The 27,753-nt window shown below is 43.2% G+C and overlaps 1 protein-coding gene across 2 annotated transcripts in view; it reads right to left on the minus strand.

Annotated features, from left to right (window-relative positions):
• Positions 1-27,753, minus strand: part of LOC147018392 (rho GTPase-activating protein 24-like) — a 241,847-nt gene that overhangs the window by 173,916 nt on the left and 40,178 nt on the right. The window lies entirely within an intron of this gene.

Here is a 27,753-nt window from a genome sequence, read left to right on the forward strand (position 1 = left end):
CTCTCCACATCGCTTCTCCAGTCCCTAACCTGCCCCATCTCTCAATACTCCCCATAGCTTTGCTTTTGGCAATTTCCATTCGGTATTTCTCACAGCATTTCATTCTGGTTTCCCATTTGATGATCCATAGATCAGTCGTTTCAGTTTGACTTTTCAACATGTTTCACCTTTGGGTGTCAGTTTCGATTGTGATGTGCGGCATGAATGGTGCACAAAAAAGGTCATCAAAAATTATTTTTGGGGGAATCTTTTTTGATTTTCTAAAGGGTGTAGAGGGGTCGACAGTAGCTTAAGGGTCTTAAAAGGTCAAAAAGGGCTCAAGTGTTTTAAGGGTCTCAAGGGTCATAAAGGGGTAGAAAGTGTTTACAGGGTGTAAGGGTCTAAAATGGGTCTAAGTGTCTAAAGAAGTCAAAGGGTGAAAGAGCAAAAGCGTCTGAAGTGTCCAAACGATCTGAAACTGTCCAAAGGGTCTTAAACGGTCTATAGGACTATAGATCTGAAAAGTGTTGAAATGGTCAAAGACGGTTTATTATTTCAAAAGGGTTTAAATGGATATTGAAGGGTCTAAGGGGTGCAAGGGGTCAATGAGGTTGACAGGCCGTACAGGGTATGAAGGAGTGAAGCGGTAGTAAAGAAATTAATGCTGGAGTGCAACACGACAATAATGAAGCAATAATGGGCCTTCTGTGTCTTCGGGATTTTTGGGGTCTTCAGGGTCTTGAGGGTCTTGGAGGTTCTTTTCGGTCTTTGGCATCTTAAGAGTCCTCAGGGTCTTAGAGGGTCTTCAAAGGTCTAAGGGGACTCTGCAGTCTAAAGGGTCGAAAGGTACATTCCAATCGTATGTAAATACTATTGAATGTAAATACATATATAGTCACTCGGACGGACAGACAAACGGAGGGATGGACTCATGCCGAGACCGAGCTCTTTTACTTTGTAGATGATGTTTCATACTCCTCTTATGAGCTTCATTGAATGCTGGACATACCAGAATAAGTGAAATTTGTGACCAGTTGCATTGGCCACGCATAATTGACACAACTGTTGAAAAGTATCTTTCAAATAGTGACCATAACAAACAGGAAGATTATGGTTGCCACAGCAAAATGTACACATATTAACTCTGAGAACTGGAGAGAGTTGCAGCAAATAAGATTCGAAGTAAAACCAGTTCTTAAATAAACTGTAATTTGAGCACAGTGGGTTACTGTTGAATTTATCATGCCAAATCTGCATACTCATTTCAATAATTTTCCATTTGATGCAACACTAAAACCATGATTTTTAGAAATTCGAGAAATCATACCATTATACTGTAAGACCCTGATATTTGCCGGGGATACGTTGCTGGAAAATGCCGCAAATGTTAAATCCACAAATGTTGGTGCATTGTTTCAATGGGAAAAAGGGGGATAGTGTTTTTTATTTTTATTTTATTTTATTAACACTTCATGGCTGGTCTCCACAAATCACCCCTGATATTAACTCAGCCTGGAAAGTCTTCCACAGAAACCTGCTCTCTCTTATGCACAGATTCATCCCAGCTCGTCTTCAGTTATCTTACCCATCCTCCCTGAAATTGGCATAATTTGTTTCTAACTTAGAAGTTGTGGGTTACGATGTGTAAATAAAGGTGGAAAAAGTCTGATTTAATGCAATTTAATTCCAGGCTATAAGGCAATAAAAGATGAAAATTTTGAAAGGGGATGTAGACTTTCTATAGACACTGTATATCATCAAGCCTTTCTGATAAGTACAGATGATGTTTGGCATTAAAGTACAGATGATCCATATACTCCTCAGTATGTTCAGGCAGATATGTAATCTGACCCATAAAATGATTAACATCAAACAAATCATTCAAATCGACAGCAGTAGCCTGATGAGACAAATGACAAATAGAGATACCAGAACAGTTTTTGATGGTTACTTCTACAAGGCAATGAACATCAGACAAACACAAACATGGGTCATGACAACCAACTTAAAAATCTACAATTCTCGACAAAAGAGACGGCGCGACACCAATCCGTAATCAACCGTACTTTCGCCATTAGGAGTAACTACCTTTACCAAAGTCGGCACCGAACCTACCATTAACAATCTTAAAATCAAGACTCTTACAAAGTTCATTCATTTCATAACCATTATTGTTGATCATGGTATCAAGATTGAATCTGTCATTCTGGATCCCAAACAGCTCAATATTTTGTTTACTATTGAATAGATCATTATTACTAGTCAATACCGGCAGCAATAGCAACGGAATCTTCATGACAAATAGTCGTATAAAAGACCAGTTCTTAAACACAAGAGTTATAAAATACAATACTGTCACGAGAAGCACAACCAGCACTTGGTGCATCAAAGAGGTTTGGCCAGGCTTATACATCCAGGTAAAAGTCTCGGCTATGGACTTTACTCTCTGACCATCGCATGCTGAAAAGGTCGTCCATTAAATCGATAACTCTTTTTAATCTCCTTTCCAGCGGACAGTAAATCTGTCCTGATACTGTCTACACTTGTTTCACATCAGGATCTCTTCTCAGTTCGCGAATGAACTTGCTTCTCAGACGAGTGAGGTCATCACCCTTGTATACTTGCTTTAAGTTCGCCATTTTATGTAGGTACTTTTTTTTTTTCATCAGTTTAGATTTCATATCTCTGTGGATAAATCTAGCGATGATAGGACCAGGCCGATTAAAATTAGGATTCTGACTACGACCCCCAGCAGGGATCCTATGAGAGGTACGAATGCAAGTGTTGTAATTTCAACACTATTATTAGCAGCAATGTCGACAATTAATTGGTTTGTATCTTCATCTGGAACCTCAGGAATACCAAACACCTGGATCATGATGATCCGATTCAAATGTTTGAAGCTGCACTGCTCTGACGAGTCCCATCATGCTGACAAGTTTGGGTTGTAATGCTGACACAACTTGAGTCACGATCACACCCACAGTAGAACCATCGATCACGAGAGGTTGTTTAACACTGCCGCTATTGTTTCCACCATTGCCGGAACCATTTGTGCTTTGCACAAGTTTTCCTCCAACACTTCGTCCACTTTCACGGGTGTTAACTGAACTTGTGTTGTGCTCATACATAGCCTGGTTACTTCCGCTGCTAACGGCATTGTTCAGAGACTCGAAAAGTATACCGTCAACAGAGCTTTCTGAGTCCATCTGCAGAGCATCGAATCTCTCACCCATACCAGATGCATCTTGTAACATGTTGCGGGATTTGGGGTGAACGTGGAGTTCATGAGAGAGTTGCTTGGACACATCACTCAACCGCTGACCCTTAAGCCGCAAGCCATGGATAACTCCATGGCCCAACGGGTTGCTGGGCAACCGCGGAAGCCGGTTGAGACAACTCATTCAAGCAGGATCCTTCACCCAGTGGCGTGTTACCTTACCTGTTCAGCTCATTATCGCAACTGGGAACCGTGCTCTCAACATCCCATCTCTTCTACTTATTGTGGTATGGCTGGACAATACTGTAGGTGGGGCACTGGCTAAACTAATTGAGTGAATTGCTGGGGTACAACTTCTCATCTATTTATTACGTACACACTATGCCTAACCAATGAAGGAAAAGACAACCTGGCAGGTTTGAAGCAGTTCACCAAGTACAAAGCACGTACTTACAAGCAGACAAAGACAAACAAGAACAGCAATTAGCCCTTACCATGTAAAATATCTCCTCACACAATCTTACTTACATTACGACATAAGACAGGCATGCCACACTCATCCAGGAAAAGTATAGAGGAGGAGTAAGCAGATAGAAGCAGTTTGAGGCTTAGATGTGGCCTCTTGCTGACCCACGGAAGGAGGTGAGCTTGCATTGATCCCAAAGTGGAGGGAAAGGAGGTGAAGGAAGGGAAGGAAAGAAATGTGGTGGTGTGTCATTGCAATGTCGGGAGAGGTGCAGCATATGTGGCGTAAGCTTAGAGGAAAAGGTGTGAGGCCTGAATCAAATCATCGGCCAACAGGGATGGAGGTTAATCATTGATAGCTCTTTTTGAATCGTTGAGGCTCTTTGTGCATCTCAGGTAGACAAATTCGGGATTCTTCAAGAAAGAAAGAAAGGACAGATTGCGCGAGTCAATATGAAACTGATGTGCACCAACGACCTTGCTCCAGTGTTCATCTCACCTCAGCGCCACCTGTCTCAGCCCAGCACAGCTCGTCTCAGCGCAGCGCAGCTCGACTCAGCCCAGCGCAGTCTCTCAGCACAAACACGCTGGCAGCTTTCCAGGCAAAAATGTTACTGTTAGAATTATAGTATGTACTAGACGACCCGTGAACCCATTGGGTTCCCGTTGTGACAGCGGTTGATAAAAAAAACAAGATAGCTCCAGCGAGCTATACCGCTGAGGTTGTTTGCATTGATCAAATAATCCCCAAGAGTGCGTGACTGAATTGGGAATTGATTTTTCAATAATTTTTTTTGTTGCCCGATTTGAACGAAACTTGATATTGCGCGTTAATTTGAAGAAAAAAAAAATGGAGAATAGAAAGTCAAAGAAATTATTGTGAGTAATCTTCAAAACACAATTTTATTTATTAATGAACACGGAAGTATTAGATCAAAATGGCGATGTTTATTTTATGCTTCAAAATAAATCGTTCTTTGTCTATACTAAATGTTTGAGATTTTTAATAAATCATTTCAAGAAAAAAAAAAAAGAATATAGCTCCCGCGCACTATACCACTGAGGTCGTTTGCATTGATCAAATTCTCCCGAAGAGTACTTGACTGAATCGGGAATTGATTTTTTAATATTTTTTTTCTTTGCCCGATTTGAACGAAACTTGATACTGCACACCACAGGTGAACGGTGAGTAAGGTGGCCTTAAAATTTTTGCGCTATCATATATCGTTTTGGCTGAATTTCGGGAACATACATACATACATTCATACATACATACATACATACATAGATGAGAGTTTCAGTAATATACTAGATGACCCATGAAAATTGTTGCGTTCCCGTTGTGATAGCGGTTGATGAAAAAAATAATTTCAAGAAAAAAACAAAGATAGCTCCAGCGAACTATACTGCTGAGGTTGTTTGCACTGATAAAATTTTCCCGAAGAGTACTTAACTGAATCAGGAATTGATTTTTTAATAATTTTTTTTTGTTGCCTGATGTGAACAAAACTTGATACTGCACACCGCAGGAGAATGGTGAGTAATGTGGCCCTTACATTTTTACGCTATCGTTTACTGTTTTGGCTGCATTTCCGGAACATACATACATACATACATACATACATACATACATACATACATACATACAAGATGAGAGTTTTAGTAATGTATAGATATGAGAGTTGTACTCTCATATACTATAGTTGGTAACAGGTCCGACTAGTCATCTGCAGAGAATTACGACAGGAAAGGAATGCTATTTTTTTTTTCCTGGGTTACTTCTGAATAGGTCCTCAGCTTGCACAACAGTGCCATCTTGCACACATGTAAATAGTGTTCAACCGCTTGTGGAATATTGTGGTTGTATTGTTTTTATTTCATCCAATTTTTTTGTTGTTTTTATGGTACGGGTGTGATACCCAAGAGACAATGTCAATTCCTCCCATATTAAAATAATTGTAGTCATTTCAGCTGTTGTTGTGCTTGGCTGTCTGCCAGAATGAGAAAGAGAAGAAGTAAAATTCATCGATGTTGCAATCTCCAACTTTGGTGCTTTAACGATGTATTCTGGCATCTTTGTGAGTCTTGTTGGTTCTGAAAATGCTCGAGAATGAAAGGTACTGTATATGACTTTTAAAGGCTTATGACTTCACCTTGCAGTAGCTTTTCACCATATAGTTGGTACACATTTAATAGGGTGGCCATTTTTTCCCTGTGCCATCCCTAGAAATGGAGTACTACCGTACTGCATGATAATATATCCATGGACTTCGGTAGTTTCTGTATGTTTTTGGCCACTTCTGTTGGCATCAGAATTGTCCTGTAACTCTGACTCATACAACAACTTCTACGAAGCAGGGAAAGCATGCAATCGACAACATGGAATTGATCTGTGCTATCGTTGATTGTCGCAATGTTAACAGTGAGAACTATTGAAAAATTATTGAAGAAAAGGGGATGTAAACTTTGTTGGAAACTCGCTTAGACTTACATATAAAGATAACACCATGTTCTGCTTTATATATTTCATGTATGCACTGTACTGTATGTAAATTCAGTTATTGCAGTTAAGTTTAACTATAAATGTATTGAACCGTATTTTAAAAAGAATTCCCTACCAACCTACTACTGCAATTCTCCTCCGGATACATCCTTTTTTCACTAGACTTTACTTTTTTCATCATCGATATGCAACTTGCATCGAATAAGGAAATTAAACTTCACTCATGAAACACCTGTCATAACAGATGGGTTAATTTCATCCAATTTTTTTTAAACCAGAATTGTGTATGGGTTAATTTCCCCAGAATTGCATTTGGGTTAATTTCTCCAGAATTACGGATGGGATAATTTCTCCAGAATTGCAGACGAGTAAATTTCCCCAAAATTATGGATGGGTTAGTTTCCCCAGAATTGCAGATGGGTTAATTCCCCCAGGATTACGGGTGAGATAATTTCTCCAGAATTGCAGACGGGTTAATTTCCCCAGAATTACGGATGGGTTAATTTCCCCAGAATTACGGATGGGTTAATTTCCCCAGAATTGCATTTGGGTTAATTTCCCAGAATTGCATTTGGATTAATTTCCCCAAATTACGGATGGGATACTTTCTCCAGAATTGAAGACGAGTAAATTTCCCCAGATTTACGGATGGGTTAATTTCCCCAGAATTGCAGACGGGTTAATTTCCCCAGAATTACGGATGGGTTAATTTCCCCAGAATTACGGATGGGTTAATTTCCCCAGAATTACGGATGGGTTAATTTCCCCAGAATTACGGATGGGATAATTTCTCCAAAATTGCAGATGAGTAAATTTCCCCAAAATTACGGATGGGTTAGTTTCCCCAGAATTGCAGATGCGTTAATTCCCCCAGAATGATGGATGGGATAGTTTCTCCAAAATTGCAGACGAGTTAATTTCCCCAGAATTATCTTCTTCTTCTTCTTTCGGCGAGCTCCCGTTCGGGGTCGCCACAGCGGATCAACCATCTGCATTTCGCTCCATACTCCACATCTTCCATTGACACTCGCATGTCCGCCCTCACCGTATCCATGAACCTCTTCTTTGGCCTTCCTCTTCTCCTCCTGCTTGGCGGCTCCATCTTCAGCATCCTTCTCCCGATATACTCCGCTTCCCTCCTGTGCACATGTCCAAACCATCTCAATCTCGCCTCTCTCACTTTGTCTCCAAACCGTCCTACCTGCGCAGTCCCTCTAATATACTCATTTCTTATCCTGTCCATCCTCGTCACTCCCAAAGAGAATCGCAGCATCTTTAACTCTGCCACCTCCAGCTCCGCTTCCTGTCTTTTTGTCAGCGCCATCGCCTCCAAACCATACAACATAGCTGGTCTCACTACCGTCTTATATACTTTCCCCTTCACTCTTGCAGCTACTCTTCTGTCACAAATCACTCCTGCAACTCTTCTCCACCCACTCCATCCTGCCTGCACTCTCTTTTTCACTTCTCTACCACACTCTCCGTTATTTGGACAGTTGATCCCAAGTATTTAAACCCATCCACCTCACCCACCTCAACTCCTTGCAACCGCGCACCATATCACAACCCTCCCTCTCATTTACACACATGTACTCCATCTTACTCCAACTGACTATCATTCCCCTTCTCTCCAGTGCGTACCTCCACCTCTCGAGGCTCGCCTCAGCCTGCTCCCTACTCTCGCTACAGATCATGATGTCATCTGCGAACATCATAGTCCATGTAGACTCCAGTCTGATCTCGTCCATCAACCGGTCCATCACAATTGCAAACAGGAAAGGGCTCAGAGTCGATCCTTGATGCAATCCCACTTTTACCTTAAACCGGTCCGTCATTCCTACCGCACACCTCACCGCTGTCACACTGTCCTCATACATATCCTGCACGATCCTCACATACTTCTCCACCACTCCCGACTTCCTCATACAATGCCACAACTCCTCTCTTGGCACCCTATCATAAGCTTTCTCTAAATCCACAAACACACAATGTAACTCCTTCTGGCCTTCCCTACACTTCTCCATCAACATTCTCAAAGCAAACATCGCATCAGTGGTGCTCTTTCCTGGCATAAACCCATATTGCTGCTCACAGATCATCACCTCTCCTCTCAACCGAGGTTCCACTACTCTTTCCCACACCTTCATTGTGTGGCTTAACAACTTTATCCCTCTGTAATTTCCACAGCCCTGCACATCACCCTTATTCTTGAAAATCGGAACCAGTACACTTAATCTCCACTCCTCCGGCATCCTCTCACTTTCCAAGATTTTATTAAACAATCTGGTTAACAACCCCACTGCCATCTCTCCGAAGCACTTCCATGCCTCCACTGGTATACCATCTGGGCCAACCGCCTTTCCACTCTTCATCTTCTTCAGAGCAGTCATCACTTCATCCTTTCTGATCCACCCCACTTCCAGATTCACTATCTCCACCTCTTCCAATCTTCTCTCTCTCATTTTCTTCATTCATCAGCTCCTCAAAGTACTCCATCCACCTTCTCAACACACTCTCCTCGCTCGTCAGCACATTCCCATTTGCGTCCTTTATCACCCTAACCTGCAGCACATCCTTCCCAGCTCGGTCCCTCTGTCTTGCCAATCGGTATAAATCCTTTTCCCCTTCTTTTGTATCCAACTTCTCATACAGCTCGTAATATGCCTTTTCCTTGGCCTTTGCCACCTCTCTTTTTGCCTTTCGCTGCCACTCCTTGTACTCCTGCCTACTTTCTTCATATCTCTGACTATCCCACTTCCTTTTCGCCAACCCCTTCTTCCTTATACTTTCCTGTACTTCCTCGTTCCACCACCAAGTCTCCTTATCTTCCTTCCTCTGTCCAGATGTCACACCAAGTACCTTCCTTGCTGTCTCCCTCACCACTTCTGCTGAAGTTGCCCAATCATCCCACCCATCTTTACCACCATCCAACGCCTGTCTCACCCCCTCCCTAAATTTCACGCAACAGTCTTCCTCCTTCAGCTTCCACCATCTGGTCCTTGGTTCAGCCCTCACTCTCTTCCTCAACCTCACCTCTAAAGTCATCCTACAGACCACCAATCGATGCTGTCGAGCTACACTCTCCCCTGCCACCACCTTGCAGTCACTAATCTCTTTCAGGTTGCATCTGGCCTTCTTCTGGCCTTCCCTAAATATACATATATTAATATATATACATATATTAATTCAGTGTCCCAATGGGGCTTGAACTCAGGACCTTTTGGGTCCCAAGCCACTGCCCTCACCACTGCACCAACACCAGGCTTTTCAGGGAAGTGTTAATTCCCCAGAATTATGGATGGGTCCATCCATCCATCAGGACCATACTCCATGCAGAGCGTTGGTGCTGCCTAAGCAGTCTCCTTGGCTATTGGACACAATCCTGGACGGGTCGCCACTCCGACACAGTATACCAGCATGCTGGCACTCATTTTGCCGACCTCAGAAGGATGACAGGCAGAGTCAACCCCACCTGGTATGAATTCAACAGTGGAGTGGGGTTTGAACTCAGGATCAGAGGATTCCAAGCCACCACCCTAACCATTGAGCCAACACCAGGTATATGGATGGGTCAATTTCCCCAGAATTGTAGATGGGTCAATTTCCCCAGAATTGCAGATGGGTTAATTCCCCCAGAATTGCAGATGGGTTAATTCCCCCAGAATTACGGATGGGTTAATTTCTCCAGAATTGCAGACGGGTCAATTTCCCCAGAATTACGGATGCGTTAATTTCCCCCAGAATTGCAGACGGGTCAATTTCCCCAGAATTACGGATGGGTGAATTTCTCCCAAAATTACGGATGCGTTAATTTCCCCAGAACTGCAGATGGGTTAATTCCCCCAGAATTATGGATGGGATAATTTCTCCAGAATTGCAGACGGGTTAATTTCCCCAGAATTACGGATGAGTTAATTTCCCCAGAAATGCAGATGGGTTAATTCCCCCAGAATTACGGATGGGATAATTTTTCCAGAATTGCAGATGGGTTAATTCCCCAAGAATTGGAGATGGGTAAATTTCCCCAGAATTGCAGATTCCCCCAGAATTGTGGATGGGTTCATTCCCCCTGAATTAATGATGGGTTAATTCCCCATAATTGCAGATGGTGTAATTCCCCCAGAATTGCGGATGGGTTAATTTCCCCAGAATTGTGGATCGGTTAATCTCGCCAGAATTGCGGATGGGTTAATTCCCCCAGTATTTGGTTGATTTGTAATACTAACCAAAGACATTGCCTGGCACAAAATAGCTAGGAGCAGACTGAGCAGTTTGTGCCATGGAGGTCTTTCACTGGTATTACTAGTGGCGGCAGTATACAATACACATTCATATTGAGAGAATTGGGGTAACAGCCCCCTCCCCCCAACCAATCTGTTTAGGACCAAGGTGTATGTGTGTTTTTCAAATGACCATTCATTTTACCCTTTGGACTCAGGTGCAGAGATTTTGCTCTGACAAGCTTTGCATTACCATGTATAAAGGCGTTTGGATTAAAGTACAGTGTGTGTGATGATATCCTGAAAAATGCTTTTCATATCTACCGTTTTGTATAAAACGGTTTTTTAAAACAAAGAAACCACCTTTCTGTAAAGACCATCCATTTGGTCTTAGGGCCAAGGTGCATGTGTTCATCTTGACAAGCTTAGAATAACCATGAATTTAGTCTTTGGGTGAAAATGCATGGGTTGGGCTTCTTTACGTCAAAAAGATGTTTTTCAAGAGAGAATCAATGCTGTCCAGGAAGTGATGATACAAACTTGTGAAAATATAAACGATCACGACATGCGATGCCTATTTTCAGCCATTTTGAGTCATATCCTGTGGAGATATATTTTACCATCTTTTTCTTAAAGCCAGAAAGAGTGTGAGGCAAAGAGATAACAAGAGCCACCTTCATATTATGTACATAGGGGGAATGGAGTTGAGTGGAAATGTTCAATCAACAAAAGCAATGTTGAAAAATACAAAGCAGGGTGATAAAACAAAGAAAGGAGTGTGGGGTGGTTCGGAAGGATATCAAAGAAAAGGCAGAAGATGTTTGGATGATGTCGGAGGATTGGGTCGTGGGAAGAATGAAGCATACGGGAAGAGGGGAAAGGGCAAAAAAAGATTTAACCATATAACTTATATATGGATATGCAATGCATGATATCTCCCTATATAAAACACATTGTGTGTGCGTTTGTGTATTTGTCGAACACCACCTCCACCCATCACTTTTCTCTTTTTTTTCATACTCTCTCTCACGAATGCACCACCTCCTCACACTCCTCCCTCTCACAGTGTATAGCAACGTTTGGTGAGGCATAGCTTTCCCCACCTCCCCTCCACCTCCTTCCTCACTCTTCCCACCCCCCCTTCCTAGATTTCCCTCCCTCCTGCCTGCTCTCACTCCCCTCCCTCTCCCCTCTCTATCCGTCACTTACCTCCTCTCTCCCCCTCAACACCCCCCCCCCATCAGCGAAGCGACGGGTTGTATTTCCAAGCACATATATATATATATATATATGTATATATATATATATATATATATATATATATATATATATATATATATATATATATATATATGTATGAATATGATGAGCCGACCAATGGGCATTCGGATGAACCGTGACATAATTACAGTTGAACCAATCAGTGTCAACGTTATTGAGACTTGCATATATAAGAACGCGCCTCTCATTTCCTCCTTCACTTGCTGCGATTTTTACCCTGAAGAGTGCAGCACGAAAAGCTTTGGTGTTGTGTTTGTATCCATATATATATATATATATATATATATATATATATATATATATATATATATATATATATATATATATATATATATATATATATATATATGCACACAGGAAACCCTCCAATATCACGAGGGTTAGGTTCCTGGACAATGCCACGATAGTTGAAACCGTGATTGTGGAAACCATGGACCAATAGGAAAGTGGGGGTTCGGTTCCTGGACTTCGAGAAAATATCGAGGAAGATCGATGGCAGCCATAAATAAACATTACTATTTACGTGTTTGTTTATAGCAGCTGTCGATTTTCCTCGATATATTTAGCTATAATAAAGACCCATTATAAATAAATACATTATTGAAATAAATACGTAAATAACTATGAAGCATGTAAACATCGAAATATCATGTAAATACAATAAATATGGTGTAAATTAAATAAAAACATATGACTTTTACCTTTTAAATGTATTACAACACAGCGAGTTTGGTGATGGAAACATATTACAGTAAATACTCACACTGTACTCTGCCATAGACAGAAAACACAAGACTTATCTCAGGATGATGCTGTTGGATGGGGAGGGTGGAGTGGAGTAGAGTCCCTTTATAGAGAGAGTAGCGACATAGAGGGTCCGGAAAAATCTAGTCACGTGATTGCGTGGAGCCACGTCCACCACGTGGACATCCACCGCGGACAGGATCGGACGCAGGTCGGTCAGCGTTTTAACGTCCCCGCTGTACGCAGCGGTCTCATTCGTGTTTTACATCGATTTTACGACAAAATGACAGGTTGTTGCGCCTTTGGGTGCACAAATAGAACGGAGAAGGGATTCAAGATGTATAGATTTCCATCAGATGCTAAAAGATGGAAAAATCTGGGAGAACAGAGTCAGTCGTGTTGGATGGAAAGCAACTTCTTCGTCAGTTCTCTGCCAGGTCAGTGTGATGGTGGAAATGGTCCCATATGCGTATATTTGTACGCTGCGAGTGAGACTGGCCTTTGCTTTGGCTTTCCAGGCTTGTTATCCATTGCTCGTGGATTAATTATCACTTGAAGGGGAAGGCATCTTTATTTAAAATGAAGTTTCAGTTAGAATCTTCGAGCTCGATCAATTAATATAAGGTCTTGATCATGTCTCCAAAGTCAGATTCAGACTCAAACTCAAAGTCAAGCTAAAGTCAAAACAAAGACGAATGAACAGAGAACGGATCCGGGCTAACTCGGCCCACTCTTCAAAGGCAGGGTTAGGGTCAACATTAACCCTAATTCTGACCCTAACCCTAAACCTAAATCTAACTCTAACCCTAAACCCTAACCCAAGCTTTTAAGAGTAGGTTATACCAAATATTTAAAATCTATTGGTGTGGATGTAGACTGCCAGATCTCAGGATACTAAACAGGTCGACACCCCATAGAAGCATAGAAGGGAGCCCATCTAACTTCTGCGTGTAGAATGGTCGGGACTGGCTTTTACCTTGTATTCCACAACTGAGAAAGAGGGGGGGGCATGCATTGAATGTATGTATTTATCTCTGTTGATTTGAATGTGTGAGGACATTAACTTGTGTTTGTGTGTGTAACTTTCAATTTATAATTTGTATGTGTGTGCATTAGTACATGCATGTATGTGATTGTAAATATGCAATTTGTATTAGAGTGTGTGTCTGTGAGTGAGAGAGTGAGAGAGTGAGAGAGTGAGAGAGTGAGAGAGTGAGAGAGTGAGAGAGTGAGAGAGTGAGAGAGTGAGAGAGTGAGAGAGTGAGAGAGTGAGAGAGTGAGACAGAGACAGAGACAGAGACAGAGACAGAGAGAGAGAGAGAGAGAGAGAGAGAGAGAGAGAGAGAGAGAGAGAGAGAGAGAGAGAGAGAGAGAGAGAGAGAGAGAGAGAGAGAGAGAGAGAGAGAGAGAGAGAGAGAGAACGAGGGGGGCCGGGTGGGGTGGGCTAATCTATTTTTGGTGGGATTAATATATGATCAGCAACATGCAGCAAAGTTTAGATTAATAATTTTAATATGAAAATTAAACAAACACAAATATATACCCACACACGATAAACAAGGTCAAACAACTGCAGAAATACAAAGATAACTCTTAACATTGTATTGTACATGTGCATGTATAAGCAGGGAGGTAAGAGTTCGAGTCTCGCTCTCTCCTCCCTGAAATTAAAATGAGGCTGAAATAAGCAGCACGTTTACTTGTCGAGTTCAATCGCCTGGTGTTGGCACAGTGGTTGGGTAGCGGCTTAGGATCCAAAAGGTTCTGAGTTCAAGCCCCGTTGGGCCACTGAATTAACACACCAGGGGGTTGACTCAGCCTGTCATCCTTCCGAGGTCGGCGAAATGAGTACCAGTGTACTGGGCTGGTGTATACCCCGGTTAAAATAGGTGTACCATATCCCTGTGTCGTAAGAGGCGACCAGGGTTGCGTCAGGAAGGGCATCCGGCGTAAAACATGTGCCAAATCACTATGCGGATCATACGGATGATCCGCTGTGGCGACCCCGAAAGGGAGCAGCCGAAAGAAGAAGAAGAGGAGTACTTGTCGAGTTCATTCCTTCTTGATCATGGTTCTAAATGTCTATGACTGTTAAATCACAACCAGCTCTGTGAATTTCTTCTTTATCATATGGCTCTTATTTGTCATAAATCTTCTATTTTGTCATCTTCACATACTTTGTTCATTATCAACATGGAAAAGACCATTCCCATCCCTCATACATAGATAACATAATGGAATACACAGTTCAATGCACTAGCGCCATACGGTGGCTCCGCACGCACACCGCACTGAATGGACTCAAAATGGCGTCAAATCCTTAGTTGTTACTACTCTCTCAATAAAGGGACTCGAGAGTGGAGCGGGGCAAAGGGTGAGCAGGGAAGCTGATTCAGCAAACGGAACAGCAGCATGAGCTTTATGACAAAGGCACCTGCAGAATTGCCACAACAAACATCGGAGAAGGGTAACACGATCCTTAAGTCACCTTACCTTGAACCACGATCTTCCATGCTTGGGGACCAAGGTCTTCCAGAATAATCCTGTCTCGTCGATGTCTAAAAGTTGTTCCGTTATAAATCCCTTTGTCTCAATTTGTTAAAAGAGCTGCGCATGAGAATGCGTGTTTGGGAACAGGGGTTCGAATCCGGGTATCGGAAATTAAGCGTTTTGGCAATGGGTTCAAATACGGAGTTGGAAAATGAACGTTTGGGAATTGGGTTTGAAGGAAAATGAAAGGTTACGAAGGAGGAAGAGGATAACAGGGAAGGTTCTACCTGCAATCATTGACCCTGTAATGGCGGCCCAGACAGATGCCACATTTTCATCTCAAGCCAACTGAAGTAACAACTCGATATTTTCGCCCAACGTCATAAACTTTGTCAGCCTTTTGGTACAACAAACTTTGTCCATTGCTTCACATGTGAGCTCATTAAAAACGGTGCACGAGAAACTCCAAAAGGCTCGTAATGGGAGGTGAACGTTGACGTACAGGATGCCAACGATGACTCATCTGAGCTCAAAAACCGTGATTGGTCAAAATGAAATAATAGAATCGTTACACAATAGGTTGCCTGCAATTGGAAGAGACCCACAATAGTAGAACCCACAATATTGGAGGGTTTAATATATATATATATATATATATATATATATATATATATATATATATATATATATATATATATATATATATATATATATATATATATATATATATATATATATATATATATATATATATATATAGTGTTGCGGTTCTCGGAACCGCATGCATCCAACAGATACAGTTATTCCATTAATATATGTGGAGATAGTCCCTTCTCTTTTGTCTAGCGGTACAACAGGGGTGTGCGTTGCGATGATCTCATAGCTATGTTTGCTTACATCATTTTTTTCTTCATTTCATTTCTACTCTTCTTTTCTGATTATTCCTGAGGTAAATCTGAACTACGTGCACCTTCGCTGTGAGATGGGCCCTCACGGAGGCCAGCGCGTGCGGCGCCGCTGCGAGGAAACTATGACGTGCGAGCATTAACAGCGCAAATCCCCCGTTCCCAAGCGAACCCTCAACCCAACGTGTGCGGCGAGGCATACAGTGCACTTGGCAGTGTGGGATTATCGACTCGAGCTTCCGATGATCTGGGGAAGATTGCCGGTTGCATTAAAAAGGCATACGAATGAATATCTCTTCTGAGGCTGCACGAATGTTTTTTTTTTTCACAACACAGGAAACACAGCCAGCATGACGCCCACGCTGCACGAAACACGTACGGAGGCCGATAAAGGCGACTCCATGTCATGTTGGCTGGGATGCGATTGTGCGAAGTAAAAGTGGCACGTTCCTTTTCAACGAAAAATCTGATACATATTGGTGTTCGCCCCACGCACACTCTCACAGAGTCGTGCGGACGTGACCGCTGGCCATGTGCGTAATGGCCGAACCACACGCATTGTATGGAATGTGCTCGAAGGCAGACACGTACGCCACTCCCAACTTTGTTATCGTACAAAGAAGGGCACAAATGTACCGCTCGCGACTTTGTATCATATTTCCTCAATATCTGCCACATATCGGTGTTCGTCCCGTGCACACGCTAGCAGAATGGGGCAAACGCAAGCACTGACCACGTGGGCCATGGCGGATCCACGCGTACTGTGCGAAACATGTATGGATTTATCTATAACAATGTACCTTCGGCCCTCACTGGCAGCAGCGGATTCCCCACGGAGGGTGAACATCTTCTCGTCTCTACGGCCAGCGAAGCTGCGATCGAGCAGGGGAATGTTGCATAGTGCAGGCCACGTTGGTGCACGCGGAGCAAGCTCATTGATCAGCGCTGGTCGGACGCCTGAGCGGCATGCGGGAACCTCGGCTGGTCGCCAGGGCATGGCCCCGGGGTTTTTGCGGGATGATTCACGTGCCAAGTTCGGTGTGGGCGATTCGTGTCATGTCGTGGGGTCGGAGCGGAATATTTTCGCTGTTTGAGATGACCTTGCCGGAAACGGAGTGTTGCGGTTTCCAGCCAAAGTTAGCGGTCCATTGAGTGGTCGCGGCCAATGGGAGCGCCCGATTCAGGTGATGACACTTCACTTCGGGGTGGCCCCCCGCCCCGTGCTGCGAGTCCTAAAAAGGTCGGAGCTGTATCTCCGCCGTTCTCTCTCTCTCACCCTCGTCTCTCTGCCCGACATTTCCACGACCCGCCTCCTGCTGCCTGGACCCCGCATACTCGTCTTCGCTCACATGACGTTGACCCCACCCACCTATCTGGTCATGCCTACCACTCCATCCACACACTCTGGACTCTGCCCCTTCTTCATTCAAGTCCCTCCTTCACGCCCATGGTCTCCACATGCACTGCTAAAGCCAGAGATGCGCGCAAGCTGTCGGATACCGCACCACTGAGCATCCCCACCCTCCCCCCCCCGAAATGTATTGGTGGCATGTTCGTGCAATCAAGTACAAAGGTACCGAGATCGAAGCCTCAACTCCTCTCCCTTCTTGTTTCAATACTTTCTCTTCATCGGGTTTTCTGTGTCTGGGTGTGTGCGTTTATGTGTGTGTCCTGGTGCCTGTCTATGTAAGTAAGCCTGCAGAAGATCGTTCTTATTATTTTCGGGTTAGGTCTGCTCTGTGCCCGCTTTTATAAGTTACTTGTTATATGATGCACCACACCTCTCTCTCCCATATCTCTGCACAACACACCCCAATAAATCTTGATCGTGCCACATACCTTTATTCGCCCATTGTAATAAATTATTATGAGAAATGTTCCCAGCTCGTTTTTGTGGTTTCTTTCATTGATCCAGCATGATCCGAATCCTAGTTTAGCTGGGACTTTATTCCCAACAACCTGTTCCTTTTAGCCGGTACATCCTTGGCAGTGTCACTCCGCTGCATCCGATCCAGTAAAGTGATCCGGTCTGGTAGAGTGATCCGGTTCGGAAAAGGCGTACCGAGGGCGTGTTCCCCGGTAATCAAATCACGTGATTAATTAGGTAACCCGATTAACCCATAGAGGGGAGGATCCCAGGTCACGCGGTTGAGTTAGTGCGGTCCACCGTCGGTTAAGTGACCCGCCACGTCACGGAATTATCCGTGTGCGACGGCCTGCAATTCTGGGGAGTCTGGTGGGAGCTGAGATAGCTTTCCCCCCTTGTGGTCTTCTCACCTGACCCCCAGCCCGCAACAATATGTATATACTCTGTATATATATATATATATATATATATATATATATATATATATATATATATATATATATATATACATATACTAGCGATACCCGTGCACATGCACGGGGTAGCAGGACAACATAGCTGGTAGCAGACAGACCGTACACGGGGAATGACAAAAATACGCATTGTGCAAAATGCAAGTGGTACTATGGAACGCCAAGACTTCCCAAACATTGTCGGCATGTCCGCTAAGTGCCACAGCAATTTCATAGGCATCGTGTGACGGCGAGCCAAGTTTTTAGTGTGCAAGCTTGGTATTATAATGGAGATATATACGTGTGTGTGTGTGTGTATGTAGATATATATATATATATATATATATATATATATATATATATATATATATATATATATATATATATTTGTTACGAATTTTGAAATTGGATTGCACACAACATTCAGGTTCCTTTAATCAGTTATGCCGATAAGTGCATGTTCCCGATATAGTTCACCTTCCATTGTTTAATGGGCAGAAATCGATAAGATGTGCTGTGATTTAATTTAACAGTTAGTGAGCGATCACAACACAAAGGAAGATGCCCCTCCCCCTCTTCTGCGAAGAGGAAGAAGAGCCCTCCCGTCCTGAATCACGGGATGTAAACAACTCCCTCCCACCTGTGGTTGAGCGGGAGAATGGAGCACGAGGGCATGAGTCACGCCGGGAGCGGGGGAGGGGCGGAGGAGGATAAGGAAGAGATTCTCTGCTGGTTGATCAGTAGGCCTTTGGGTTCTGCTTGGCTTGGGTTAGGGAGGAGGCTTTTTGAAGGCTTTCTGCTTTGGCTTGGCTTTCAGCAAGCTTTCTGCTTTGGCTTGGCTTTTAGCAGGCCTTTGGGTTCTGCTTGGCTAGGGTTGAGACTTTTCGTTCAGTGAGCTTCGATTCTGCTTGGCGATGTGGAGGCTTTTTGGAGAGCTTTTTGCTTCGGCTTGGCTTTTCAGCAGACCTTCGGCTTCTGCTTGGCTCGGTTCGCTTTTTGGGCTCTTTTTGGTTCGTGTTGAGAGAGGCTTTGTTCATCGGAAGAGAGTTGAGCTGGTTGCTCGGCTGGCTCTTCTTGGTTCATGGGGCTCTTTGTTCTCCGCTTGGTTCCCGGCTTGGTGCGACTCATCGGCCTCATCTTGGAGGTGGTTCTTCGAGATAGCGATGCATCGACGGGAAGGATCGGTGCCTCGTCTCACCAGCACGTGTTCAGAAGCGCAAGAGGATTCGCTGGAGCTCGGGAAGGATCGCGGCTCACAGCGATTGGATCCAGCTCCCTCTCACTGGAGCCCGGGTCCGAACAGCTTGAAGACCACACGAGGTGGAGAGGTTCGAGATAGGTTCTGGGTTTCAGCTCATCTGTCTTCTAAGTTTGATTCCTTAGTAAAGACATCAGCTACCATTTCTTGGGTGTGTGTGTGTGTGTGCGTACGTGTGTCCGTGGGCCCGTCCAACAAGTAGGAAACTGTTAAGTGCTTTGTGTGCTGTAAATGATTGCATTGCATTTCGTATAGTCGGTATCGTTCTGCTCTTACGTGCTTCCCAAGTTCCCCATTATTATAAATAAATACCCCAATTGTTAAATGTTTTCAGCTCGTCGCGTCGATTCTTTCATTGACTGAGCATTTTGTGTGTTGGGAGTTAGAAAGCCGTTGTTTTGCCGTAAAAGGGGGACATTCGGACCGACGGTTCTCGGCAATTAAGTCGCTTGGAATCGCACATGGGATAGGCTCTCTTAAGCGGCTTGTTTCGTACGAGTTCCGTCGAGGGTGGAATACCCCGGTAGTTGGATCACGTGGGTATTTAGGTAAATTAAAGTTGGCAATCGACCCTACCCCACGTGGTCTGCCCATTGGCGTATTTCGGTTCTTGTACAAGGACCCATCGGCTTCAGAGTTATCCGGGTGGCGATCTATATTCCGGGTGATCGGTCGGGCCGACTCGACTTGTGCCTCCGTTAGAGCGGTCGGCTCACAGCCGACGCACCGGCACACCGGCACCGTCACAATATATACATATATATATATATATATATATATATATATATATATATATATATATATATATATATATATATATATATATATATTGTGCAGACAGAAAGGAAAAATAGGATATTCGGCAAAACATGACTTGGCCAGGCAGATCCTTTGATTTATCACCCACTAGCAGATTTACCCAGTATTGTGCAGGAAGAGAAACGTGAATAATATTTTGTGGCCAAAGAAAATTTCGAAATCGTAAACCCTCTGCCACTACCATCAAGAACTTGTGCCACCACACCACCACACCCATACATGATGCCACAGCCACATAGCCGATGTTACCCCTCCACACAAAGTTGTACAATTTGTTCCCTGGGTTTGGAGTTTGTAACTTAAAAGATGTGGCTCTGCAAAAAACACGTACAAAGACAGAGAGAGAGAGAGAGACAGATTTTTTTTTGCCTTTTAAAGCTATAGATTGATCATGTGTGAGATGAACTTGACATGAAAACGAGACATGATAATTCAACACGACAATGGAAATTCATGATTAAAATAATCATTGTACCATACGCTTTAGAAAGAGTGGGATCTGCTGAAACAGTTTCTTGGCATGGGTTACAATTCTGGGTGGGTTGCCACTTTGATGCGGAATACTTGACCCAGGGTGCAGGAATTGGAAATTTGTTCAGTGTGCTGCTGATAACTCACCTCCTCTTCAGGAAAGATACCAAGGGATCTTTATCATCCACCAACTAATGCTAGCAGACGGATACCCAGTTTAATGTCAATCCGAGGGAAGGCACACACACTGATGCCTCGCCCTGCATGCAAAACACCAGGGTGACAGTTTATAACTTTGTCAAGATTTGAACCCAGGTTAGACAGCTCAGAGGCAAGTATGCATACCTCTTGGCTATCCTTCAATGCCAAATATCTCAACATGTCTTGGAATGCAGTGTGTGAGATGCAAAACCAGTTTAAAATGCAAGATTATATATTTTTTTAATCAATTACAAATATATTAAGACTATGCAAAGATATTATTAAAGCAACGCCAGTTATATTTTGAAGAAAGCACTATTTAAATACAAATATGTTGAATATGATAAGAAGAACTGATAGACTCAATATCAAATGAAAGACTAAATACTGGTAGAGCATTGGAAGCATCAGGAGGAACCTGGATAGGTTAAGATGGAGTCATCAGGAGGAGCATGGGTAGATTAAGGTTTTGTATACTACTCCACTACCCTCAAACTTAGAGGCACAGCGAAGTGAGTCTTACAAAAACAATTTGCAAGAGCTCACCTTTCCAGAGACACAGAAAACGAAAGAGAAAAAAAATTGAGAAATAAAAAAGTAAATGAATAAATTCAGAGTAAAAGACACCAAACACAGTCTGACATCCTGCCTATCTCTCCAAACTGTCTTCCGATGGAATCCAAGGCCAACTCCACTCTTGGATTACTGACTTCCTCCACACTCGTAGCTAACGTGTGGCTCTCAATAGAACCCTTTCTTCTCCCTGTCAAGGCTGGGGTACCCCAACGCAGTGTTCTCGGCTCCATTGTATTTTTAATATTCATCAATTATCTCACTAACTCAAGGAAATACCAGGAATTCAGACACAGGTGGAGGCCATTCAGCCCATCATGCACGTGCATCATCAACGCCACACAAATTTATCAACACAATATCAAAAGAAGAAAATGCAAAACTTATTATTTTTTTTAAGTGTTTTTGTGGGGGGGGAGGAGGGGTTTCTCCTCAGGGGAGGCGCATGGGCTTGGTTAAAAAACACACATCAACATCAACCACACAACACCATTGACAAGACCCCCATCAACAGCACTCCGTACACGTGCACACAATCGCCCATCAATGCTTGAGCGACCCAAAAGTCCTATCAACATCCCTATCCCCCTCTATCTCCATAACTTCCAGGTACCTATCTAATTTTAATTTAACCTAATCTAATGTTTCTGCCGCCACTACCTTTCCAGGGATGCCATTCCATGCATTAACTACTCTGAGTAAAAGTCCCCTACCTTGCGACCGTCTCAACTCTCCTCTTCTTTACTCTCAGGCAATGGCCCCTGGTCTTATTACTGTCGACTCTGTTGAATAATTCATCTGCACTTATTTTATCTGTACCTTTCATTATCCTAAATATCTCCTATCTTAAATATCTATCAAATCTCCTCGTAACCGCCTCCTTTCTCGTCGTGTATAAAGCCCCGTCTCCTTCAGCTGCTCATCATAGCTGAGTCAAGCTAGGCCTGGAATCAATCTAGGAGCCCTGCGCTGAACGGTCTCTATGACATCTATGCCCTTCCTGAGTTGTGGTGACCAAAACTGCACACAATATTTTAGATGTGACCCTCACTAAATTCCTGAAGAATGTTAACACCACCTCTATTGATTTATAAATGATCCCCTCCGAATACAAACTAAAACCCGAATTGCTTTACCTGCAGCTGCCTGGCACTGTGCTGCCTGCTTACCTCCCGTATCTATTACCACCCCCAGATCCTTCTCCAGTGTGACACGCTCCAAAATTAACCCTTGCATCCTGTAATCTCTATTTTCATTGTTCTTTCCCATCCCCAACATCTTACACTTGCTCAGGTTAAATTCCATCTGCCAGTCTTTTGCCAAATCTATGCAAGTATCAATACTTTACTGTATCTGATCACCACCCCCTCTGCTATCCACCTTACCTCCAAGCTTTGTGTCATCTGAAAATGTGGAAAGCTTACTCTTCACCCCACTGTCCAAAGCGTTGTTGTAAATAATAAATAGTCATGGTCCGAGTACTGATCTCTGGGGGACCACACTACTTACACCCTTCCAGCAAGACATCCTCCCACTCACAGCCACTCTTTTCTTCCAACCACGAAGCCAGTTTACAATCCAATTAGCTACCGGATCAGTCACTCCACAAGCCCTCACATTGACTAACAACCTCCGATGTGGTTCCTTATCAAATCCCTTCTTGAAGTTGAGAAAAACAATGTCCACTGCCTTTCCCTCATCCACCCAATCAGACACTGCTTCATAGAACTCTAAAAGATTTGTTAAACAGGAACTACCTTTGGTAAACCCATGCTGACTACCTTTAATTAGTTTGTATATATTTAAATGGTTCCTCATCTGATCCTTAATTAATGTCTCCAACACCTTCCCCACAACTGAAGTCAAACTAACAGGTCTATAGTTTCCCAATTCTTGTCTGGATCCTTTCTTAAATAGTGGTGTTACATTTGCTACTCTCCAATCCTCCAGAACCTATCCTGACTCCAGTGAGCTCTTGAAAATATCCGTTAACATCTCGCTTGCCTGCTCAGCCACTTCCATCAATACTCTCGGTTGCATATTATCTGGACCCAGAGCCTTATCTTCTCTTCGATTACCAAGCTGTTCCTTTACTTCCTCCACTCCAACCTGGATCTTCTGTAGAAGCCCTTTCTCACCTCCTTGATAGATACTCTCAGCTATTGGCAAATCTCCTGACTGTTCTTGTGTAAAAGTTGAAGCAAAATACCTGTTTAATAAGCCTGCCATCTCACTTTCATCATTAACCACTCTCCCAGTTCTATTCCTCAATGGGCCCACACTAGTTCTAACCTGTTCTTTTCCCCTGATATACTAAAAGAAAACCTTCCTATTACTATATTAATACACTAAGCCATATTTTGTGGACGTGTGTCCTCCGAAACTGCCGGACGGATTGTCGCCACTTTTGGCATGCGTGTGCTCTGTGGTCTAATGTGCAGCATTGACTATGTGAGATTGCGTCAGACGGACAGGTTTGGGAATTTTTGGCGATTTTCTCATTTTTACATACGCTTACATGGCGACGTGTGACATCACCACTGAGGTGTAATGATGTCATTCGCTGACGTCATTACGTCTGTCATCGACAGACCGTCACCGCTGAGAGGCGTAATGCCACTCCGAGAAAACAGCGTCTGCAATGTAAAACCCTCTTCTGCACATGCTGACTTCCTCAGAAGGTGAATTTGACACAAATAATGCACAAGAAACATTGTATATAAAGAAATTTGATAAATCACATTGTGAACATTGGATATATTGACGTCCGAAGGAACCCTCACTTTAGAAACTTCGAGCGGAGCGCGGGTTTGGCAAGTTATGTTGAATATTCTTGGTCATGTCCTTCTCATACTGTGTTTTAGCGAGCCGAGTTATTTTCTTAACTTGCCTCTGTTTACTCTGATAGTGATATAAATCTAACTCCAGTCCTGTTATTTTAAAGCTAATAAATGCTTTTTGCTTCTCCTTAATACTATTCCTCATCACTTCTCACGACTCAACCACCCTGGCCTCTTTCTGCTTCTCGTTTTACATCTCATTGGAATGTACTCACTCTGTACTCCACACATTTGGTCCATAAAGGTTCCCCATTTCTCTGATGCTGATTGTCCTGTTGTTAGAGTCTCCCAATCTACAACACCCAATTTTCTCCTCATACCCTCAAAGTCTGCCTTCCTGAAATCAAATAGCCTTACCTACTATCCTGAACTCTAACCCTTAACAGAGTCTTTACACACACAATGTTATGGTCACTTGCCCCAAAATGCTCCCCTACCTCCACCATATTGGGATCGTTACTTAAAAGGTCTAATGCTGCACTCCCCCTCGTGGGCTTATCTACAAACTGGGTTAAAAAGCAATCCTGGACTAAAACTAGGAAATCCTCATCTGCTCTGCCCTTTCCCTGTTCCTGGACTCAATCTATCCCTGGCAAGTTCAAATTACACATAATCAATACTCGTCCCTTATCATATGCCCTTTCGAATTCCTCATGTACTCCTCCTTCCTCCTCTTCCGTCACACCTGGAGCCCGATAAAAGCATCCTACCAATATCTTACTGTTTTTACAATCTCTAATCTTTACCCATACAGAATCCTCAACATTAATTTACTCCTTAATATCGCCCCTTTCTCTTGATGCAATGCTGTCCTTATCCCAGATTGCTACTCCTCCTCCTCATATCCTGAAGATTCTTCTTTACGTCTTTGCTCTCTGAGACTCTCTGACGATTCCTCTATCTCTTTGCTGTTGACTCCACTCTCTGCAATGAGATCCATCCTCCTGACAGACAGGCAGCAGCCTCTTCCCTCTCCTCAGTCCTCGACAAATTCACAAAATCGTCAAACACTTGGAATATGTCTTTCAATCCTGAGAAATCCCACAAATTCACAATCTATATCTATATCTATATCTATATCTATATCTATATCTATATCTATCTCTCTCTCTCTCTCTGAAAGGACCGTACCGCAAATCCTTCCATCTACTTTCTCAACAACCCTCTCGAAGAGGTTCAGTCACTCAAACTCTTGGGTCACACTCTCAGCCATGATCTTTCTTGGTTAAGCCACATTTCAAAATTGCCCTCCAAAGTCAGATGCCGACTGGGCATCCTCCATCATGCAAAGTCCTTCCATGGCACACCTGAGCTCCTGTCCACATACAAGGCTTTCATTCGCAGCTCGATGGAGTACTGCTCTCCCCTCTGGGCTGGCTCCCTTGCCTCACATCTTGCTAAACTTGCCACCGTGGAAACAGAGGCTTTCAATATCATTGGAATCGCTCACGGCGAAGCTGAGTCTGTGGCGTATCACTTTGCCATTGCCAACAGGTCGGTGCTATCTCTGTCCTCTTCCAACTCATTTCTGGACTTGCACCATCTGCCCTCTCCATGCTTTGTCCCCCCTCCAGGTATCTGCAAGATGCACACGGCCCACCAGCAACCCCCTTCTCGTGAAACTGTCTCAATCCAGAACCACTGCTCACCTCGACTTACTTATTTCTCTTTTTTCCTGCCTGTAGAACCACCTACCATACTCTGTTCAATCTCATTCTTCCCTCCAGGTCTTCAAAACAGCTGTTCACCACCATCTCAAGTCCCCCCCCCCCATCCAAAATCATGATCTTTTTTTTCTACACCCATTAAACCACCCCTTCCCAAAAATTTTGCTTATGTATCCATATTGTCCACGCTTTACGTTCTCCCTTACCCGTCATCATTATCTGCATCTCTCATTTGTGTGTCTCCGTCTACTTTATCCCTCTGCCCTGCTCTTGATGTTCCCCCTTTCTCCTGCTGTTCCCTTTGTTATATTATGTTCTGATTTATTCTGTGTCAGCTCTTCCACCCACCTAGAGCATGTATAAAATAAATATTTTAAAAAGCACATAACGAGACACTGACCAAACATACTGACCAAAAATACAAGCCAAGTACAGGCCAAAAACAGATTATATAGTATATAATATCTATATTATTCCTTCAATTTAGTGTTTGCTACCAAATGCTCGACAGCAGAGGAAATCGATTTGTTCATCTCAAACACGAGCAAATTGCTTGTTAATAGAGCGTAAAAGTGAAAACATAACATTCTGGCCTTTTTCAAATTACGGTATAACAAAAATATAATCCCTTCTGATTTTCTGAGCTGATTTTACAACCTTGTTTCAGTTTGTAATCAAGGATGGCGATAATGTTGTAAAGTGATTAATTTATAGCTTTGCACCTCTCCTAATAATAGTGAGCTATAACTGGATAGCTCAGAGGCCATGTACTTGCTTTGAGCTGTCTTATGAGTTCATTTCCCAAACTGAATATAAACTGTTTGACCACTGCTTTGTGAGCAGGATTTTGTATCTACGACGATGCCATCCTTTGGAAGGACATTAGGCTGCATGAGTATCCCATTCCCTAGCATTTTCTGTCCAAATTCCTGTCCTAACCTACAGCAACCTGCGACAGATTGGCAATCAATGTCCAGCCTTGATAACCAGCCATGGAAACTGCCTCGGCAGAACCGATGCTCTGGATACAGAGAACATGGTGACAGATAGACTTGTAACTGCACTTTGCAAAAAGTTAAGCAGCCCTGTAGTTGGAGACTAAAAAAATTAAACTGAAATAAATGTAAAAATCGAAAAAAAGAGAGGAGAGAGGAGAGAGGAGAGAGGAGAGAGGAGAGAGGAGAGAGGAGAGAGGAGAGAGGAGAGAGGAGAGAGGAGAGAGGAGAGAGGAGAGAGAAGAGAGGGGAGAGGAGAGAGGAGAGAGGAGAGAGGAGAGAGGAGAGAGGAGAGAGGAGAGAGGAGAGAGGAGAGAGGAGAGAATGTTTTCTTGCCTGGCTGCATCTCCGGTTTCATCCAGGTGTATTCATTAAAAAATAAAAAGCATTGAAATAAAAAGCAAGAGGGGGGAATTGAGTCAATGAAAGATAGCCTGTTATGCCTATCATAACATAGCCTGTTATGATAACATATGATGCCGATCATAACATAGCCTAATCATAGCCTGTTATGTTTGAATGGGTGAATTTTTAAGTCAGTATGGCATGAATCTATCAACCATTTTTCAAATGATTTTCTTTTGTTTTACTCACCAGAGAGAACAACATGCATCCAATTTGTTGGTGGAATTAATGTTAGTTAACTAGTGACATCATTCAGCTGTGAGACATGATCAAAATAATATGATTAGATGCAAAAAGAACCTTTCCCTTATTTGGAAGTGCTCCAGGCTTATGATGGGCCAGGTGTTTCCTGCATGTCTCATTGCAGTAACCAGGTCATAGCTTAATTGCTTGTGATC

The sequence above is a fragment of the Eptatretus burgeri genome, chromosome 10, assembly GCF_056783735.1.
Source record: "Eptatretus burgeri isolate ZD-2024b chromosome 10, Ebu_testis_v1, whole genome shotgun sequence".
Lineage (NCBI taxonomy): Eukaryota > Metazoa > Chordata > Myxini > Myxiniformes > Myxinidae > Eptatretus > Eptatretus burgeri.